Below are 7,208 nucleotides of genomic sequence, written 5' to 3'. Positions count from 1 at the left end.
CATACCTTTTGACACGGGCATGAGTCTTGAAATACCAATTTCAGCTCTTGGAACATCTCATATACTCCGCGGCGTTCAAAACATCTTTGAAGCCCCGATTCTAAGCCGTAAAGCATGATGCACTAAACTATCAAGTAGTCATCATATCGAGCTTGCCAAACGTTCATAACGTCTGCATCTGCTCCTGCAATCGGTCTATCACCTAGCGGTGCATCAAGGACATAATTCTTTTGTGCAGCAATGAGGATAATCCTCAGATCACGGACCCAGTCCGCATCATTGCTACTATCATCTTTCAACTTAGTTTTCTCTAGGAACATATCAAAAATAAAACATGGGAGCTATACGCGAGCTATTGATCTACAACATAGATATGCAAATACTATCAGGACTAAGTTCATGATAAATTAAAGTTAAATTAATCATATTACTTAAGAACTCCCACTTAGATAGAAATTCCTCGAGTCATCTAAATGATCACGTGACCCAAATCAACTAAACCATGTCCGATCATCACGTGAGATGGAGTAGTTTTCAATGGTGAACATCTCTATGTTGATCATATCTACTATATAATTCACGCTCGACCTTTCGGTCTCCAGTGTTCCGAGGCCATATCTGCATATGCTAGGCTCGTCAAGTTTAATCCGATTATTCCGCACGTGCAAAACTGTCTTGCACCCGTTGTATGTGAACATAGAGCTTATCACACCCGATCATCACGTGGTGTCTCGGCACGACGAACTGTCGCAACGGTGCATACTTAGGGAGAACACTTATACTTTAAAATTTAGTGAGGGATCATCTTATAATGCTACCGCCGTACTAAGAAAAATAAGATGCAGAAAAGATAAACATCACATGCAATCAAAATATGTGACATGATATGGCCATCATCATCTTGTTCTTTTAATCTCCATCTCCAAGGCACCGTCATGATCTCCATCGTCACCGGCTTGACACCTTAATCTCCATCGTAGCGTCATTGTCGTCTTCCCAACTATTACTTCTACGACTATCGCTACCGCTTAGTGATAAAGTAAAGCAATTACATGGCGATTGCATTTCATACAATAAAGCGAAAACCATAAGGCTCCTGCCAGTTGGCGATAACTTTTACAAAACATGATCATCTCATACAACAATTTATATCTCATCACGTCTTGACCATATCACATAACAATATGCCCTGCAAAAACAAGTTAGACGTCCTCTAGTTTGTTGTTGCAAGTTTTACGTGGCTGCTACAGGCTTCTAGCAAGAACTGTTCTTACCTACGCATCAAAACCACAACGATTTTTCGTCAAGTGTGTTGTTTTAACATTCAACAAGGACCGGCCGTAGTCAAACTCGATTCAACTAAAGTTGGAGAAACAGACACCCGCTAGCCACCTGTGTGCGAAGCATGTCGGTAGAACCAGTCTCATGAACACGGTCATGTAATGTCGGTCGGGGCCGCTTCATCCAACAATACCGCCGAATCAAAGTAAGACGTTGATGGTAAGCAGTATGACTATTATCGCCCACAACTCATTGTGTTCTACTCGTGCATATATCATCTACGCATAGACCTGGCTCTGATGCCACTGTTGGGGAACGTGGTAATTCAAAAAAATCTATTATATACTTAAGACAGAAGTCAAACAAGTCATCACGTTAGTCAACATAGATTAAATTATCTTGACCGTGAATTTAAAAGATTAACGGCTGAGATTTAAAAGAAGCAGCGTTACATACAAATATTTCCATGAACAAACAGTTTGGCGTGTCACGTACAACCCGTCTGTTTTTTTTTAACCAACATGTCTTTCTACTAAAAGGTCTATATAAAAAAAACTGCCTTTGGTTGGTGTAGTATAAAGTACGTCAATCAAAAAGAAGATAAAACAAACAATTAGGAAAGTGCCCAGTCCTTATAAAGGAATAGCAGGAAGAGACCGACCATCGCAACGCAACCCAAGAAAAGAAAGTGTCCCCCACCCAAGAAAAGAAACCGTCCTCTCAAATAAAAAAACAGAGAAGCGTCATGGGTATAGTATACGTCGGTGCTGATGTCCTATATAATTTAAGCAAAGTAATTAATGCAGACTCCTCCTTTTTCTTTGCACAAACAAAAGAACAGTCTAAAGAGCAATCTGTATTGCTGCTTAGTGATCCACGTTGGGATAACAAACATTTTCTACCCAAGCTGAAATATAAATTTGATAAAAAGAAAATTGAATATATATGTGTACGTATATACATATCAAAGAGAGTGGAGAAAAGGGATTATCAGAATATTTTTTCTGATAGTAAACTAACAAGATAGTATTGACTTCAAAATAAAGATTTTCTTTTGCCATATGTTATTTTCCGAATTTTTGATTTATTGTAATGAAATCACAACTAAAATTGTGATTTAGAAAATGCAAATAATCAAGTGTACCATATATTATGAGACATAGGGAACATTATATAACTATATTAGAAGTTCCCTAAAAAAATAACTATATTAGAAGGACATGTAGAGCCATCATGGAAAAGCCGCTCAACTCCCGGAGAACCTACCATATCTCAACCATCTATTACTGATAGGAAGGCGAGAGTGACACATACAACCATCAAGGAGAAGTTTCACAACTCTAGAGTAAAATGATTATGCTAATATTTTACGTTCCCTTAGAATAATTTGTAGCCTTAATTGTTTGGAGGCCAGCAGAGTGCGAAAAGAATCGAATAAACGGTGGAGATTTAGCACTTTAGAGTTATTATATTTGAACGGCTTAGATTTAATACCATTAGGGCACAACTCATGCAGTAGAATATTTTTAAGCACCCACGCAATACTAGAATCAACCCTTCCTACAACTCAAAAAAAAAAAAGGAATCAACCCTTGCTAGACAAATCTCTTTTTTTGAACATACCTTCCTAGGCAAATCGATGTGTACAAGTCGGTCACGTGCGTACAAAGGCAAAGTCCTCGTCCCCGCACAAAAAAGGAAGGCAAAATCCAGCTTGGTTGCGTGTAGTTATTAACAAACCTTCCTAGGCAAATCGATGTGTACAAGTCGGTCACGTGCGTACAAAGGCAAAGTCCTCATCCCCGCACAAAAAAGGAAGGCAAAATCCAGCTTGGTTGCGTGTAGTTATTATGAGTCCGTGAAAAGGACAGACAGGCACCAAACCAATACATGTACGGCGGTTCTAAGAAAAGCAAATATATTTCCCTACTCCGTAAAGGACACAGATAGGTAATAGGATAGCAACTTGAAAAAAAAAGTATAGAACAGTACATGCATGTAAAAAAAATAAGTACATGGATGCAGGTTAGAAACACATATACCGCAGGCCATGCATCACAAAAAAAAAATGAAATGAATGCATGTAACAACTCTTTTGTTTTTTATTCTCATTCCATGTGACAAATTGACATTATTTTATGCTAGCAAATACATCTTCCGTGGTGAAAAAAAATAGTTGTTTGATTTACGCATGAAATTTAACTAATTAAAATAGGAACGTGCCTAGGAGTCTACCAATCAGACATTGGTAACGTGCATAGAAATATCTTACGTGCATATATATTGTACTCGGGCACGTTTAATACTCTACGTACACGGATCGAAATAGAAGATCATTTAGTGTTCAGTCTAGCATAAACATTTAGTATCAATTCCAGCAAAAAAACATTTAGTATCGAATCCTGTATATTGAGAAAAAACAGTCAGTACCACCTTGATATGTACGGAGTCGGCAAAGCAAAGAAACAATGACCCCGTAACAGGATATTTAACATTGAAGAAATCATAATTATAGCAAGGGATACCGGAGCAAGGTTTACACAACAAGATGAGAAGAGATTTATAGCTCGGCAAAAAATAGTTATATGAATTTGGCAGGTGGACATATTTAACCTAAACATGAAATGCACAACAAAAATTAAATCTTGACGTTAACTAGATGTTAGATGTATATCCGTGTGTGTGTCTAATAGTAGGAAAATAGATTGATAACTATATGTAGATTGATAGGAGTGACGTAGGGAGGACCTGGGGCATATTGATTAACCAATGATCGCAAGTAGTATATCTAAAGAATAGTTGTAAACAACACTTTGTACAACGTGTATATTGTGTAAAAATAACAACTAACTGAAAATCAAATAATAAGCACATGTCTTGAGGTGTAATGGGACCCAAGATCTGGCCATGACCGAAGCAACTGACTCCCATAAGCATTGTCGGAACAGAAAATGACGGGAGAACTTACGCAACACCGCCAATGATATGCCATCGCATGGACACTGTAGGCTAGACACCAAGACCAGGCGCATGCAGAGCTAGGGAGATCTAATCATGGTCTATCCCAAATCGAGCTTTTCCCAACCCCAGTGACATCAGAAGGTATCCAGAAGTGAGGGGAACCGACGATGGCGGTAGCACTTATGTGGAATTCTCATAACCTTTACTAACTGGGACATTAATCAAAGTCTCAAACATGTTTTCATCACAAAAGCGTGCTTGATGTTTTATTTCATTTTCAATGATACGTCAAATGCAAATACTGTAGATAATGAAATCAGCTACCAATTTTTAGCGAGAAAATAACTAAAAGAAAAGAAATACCAGATAGGATGCCGCATGTGGTATTTTGGCCAATTTTTTAGTAAAATTAGATGTCTGGGCAAATGATACATTAACGCTTCTGAACACCTGTATTATCTAAAAACATTTGAAACCCAGTAACATATCTAGCCGCGCAAATGCGCGGGTAACCCCGCTAGTTCCTATGATCATGCAAGATCTATCTAGGAGAAGTATAGCAACGAGACGGGAGAGTGTGTCCACGTATCCTTGTAGACCGAAAGCGGAAGCGTTAGGTTAACGTTGTTGATGTAGTCGAACGTCTTCACGATCCAACCGATCTAGTACCGAACGTACGGCACCTCCGAGTTCAGCACACGTTCAGCTCGATGACGTCCCTCGAACTCTTGATCCAGCAGAGGGTCGAGGGAGAGTTCCGTCAGCACGACGGCGTGGTGACGGTGATGGTGATGTGATCCGCGCAGGGCTTCGCCTAAGCACTACGACGCTATGACCGGAGGAGTAAACAGTGGAGGGGGGCACCGCACACGGCAAAGAATAACTGTTGTCTCTCCAAGGGGTGCCCTGCCCACGTATATAAAGGAGGGAGAGGGAGGAGGCCGGCCCTAGGGGTCACGCCATAAGGGGGGAGTCCTACTAGGACTCCTAGTCCTAGTAGGATTCGGCCCCCCTTCTATTCCTTCTCATGGAGGTGGAAAGGGGGAAGGAGAGGTGATACGCGTCCGTCGTATCTATAATTTTTGATTGTTCCATGCCAATATTATACAACTTTCATATACTTTTTGGCAACTTTTTATATTATTTTTGGGACTAACATATTGATCCAGTGCCCAGTGTCAGTTCCTGTTTGTTGCATGTTTTTGGTTTCGCAGAATATCCATATCAACGGAATCCAAACGGGATAAAAACGGACGGAGAATATTTTTGGAATATTTGGAGAATTCCGGAAGAAAAATCCACGCGAGACAGTGCCCGAGGTGGCCACGAGGCAGGGGGCGCGCCTACCCTCCCTGGGCGCGCCCCTGACCCTCGTGGGCCACCCGTAAGGCGGTTGATGCCCTTCTTCGGCCGCAAGAAAGCTAAATTTTGGGGGAAAAAACACGGCAAAGATTTCAGTCCAATCGGAGTTACGGATCTCCATATATATATACGAAACGGTGAAAGGGCAGCAGAGGGGAACGCATAAACAGAGAGAGACAGAGAGCCATATCCAATCTCGGAGGGGCTCTCGCCCCTCCCACGCCATGGAGACCATGGACCAGAGGGGAAACCCTTCTCCCATCTAGGGAGAAGGTCAAGGAAGAAGAAGAAGGAGGGGGGATCTCTCCCCTCGCTTCCGGTGGCGCCGGAACGCCGCCGGGGGCCATCATCATCACCGCGATCTACACCAACACCATCATCTTCACCAACACCTCCATCATCTTCACCAACATCTCCATCACCTTCCCCCCTCTATCTACAGCGGTCCACTCTCCCGCAACCCGCTGTACTCTCTACTTGAACACGGTGATTTATGCTTCATATTATTATCCAATGATGTGTTGCCATCCTATGATGTCTGAGTAGATTTTCGTTGTCCTATCGGTGGTTGATGAATTGCTATGATTGATTTAATTTGCTTGTGGTTATGTTGCTGTCCTTTGGTGCCCATCATATGAGCGCGCGCGTGGATCGGACCTTAGGGTTAGTTGTATATTGATAGGACTATGTATTGGAGGGCAAGGGTGACAGAAGCTTCAGCCTAGCATAGAAATTGATGCATACGGGATTGAAGGGGGACCAATATATCTTAATGCTATGGTTGGGTTTTACCTTAATGAACGTTAGTAGTTGCGGACGCTTGCTAATAGTTCCAATCATAAGTGCATAGAATTCCAAGTCAGGGATGACATGCTAGCAGTGGCCTCTCCCACATAAAACTTGCTATCGGTCTAGTAAAGTAGTCAATTGCTTAGGGTCAATTTCGCAACTCCTACCACCACTTTTCCACACTCGCTATACTAACTTTAGTTGTGTATTTATCTAAACAGCCCCTACTTTTTATTTACGTGCTCTTTATCTTCTTGCAAACCTATCCAAAAACACCTACAAAGTACTTCTAGTTTCATACTTGTTCTAGGTAAAGCGAACGTCAAGCGTGCGTAGAGTTGTATCGGTGGTTGATAGAACTTGAGGGAATATTTGTTCTACCTTTAGCTCCTCGTTGGGTTCGACACTCTTACTTATCGAAAGAGGCTACAATTGATCCCCTATACTTGTGGGTTATCAAGACCTTTTTCTGGCGCCGTTGCCGGGGAGCAATAGCGTGGGGTGAATATTCTCGTGTGTGCTTGTTTGCTTTATCACTAAGTAATTTTTATTTGTTGTTCTTAGTTGTTCTCTATCTTTAGTTATGGATATGGAACACGAAATACCAAAAAAAAAATTAGGTGTACTTGCTGCTCATGGAGATGAGGAACCTCCTAAAACCCTCGATGCTCGTTATGTGACAGAAATTATGTACTACATTGATAATCCTGAGAAAACCCCATTCAATCTAGTAATGGGAGTAACGTTGGATCAACGTGAATACTTTAGGGATTATTGCTTGACACAAAAAGGGAAACTATTATGGGATCAAATTT

This window comes from Aegilops tauschii, chromosome 6, assembly GCF_002575655.3.
Source record: "Aegilops tauschii subsp. strangulata cultivar AL8/78 chromosome 6, Aet v6.0, whole genome shotgun sequence".
NCBI lineage: Eukaryota > Viridiplantae > Streptophyta > Magnoliopsida > Poales > Poaceae > Aegilops > Aegilops tauschii.
The sequence above is the reverse complement of the archived record's forward strand: the minus strand, read 5'-3'. Positions refer to the sequence as shown.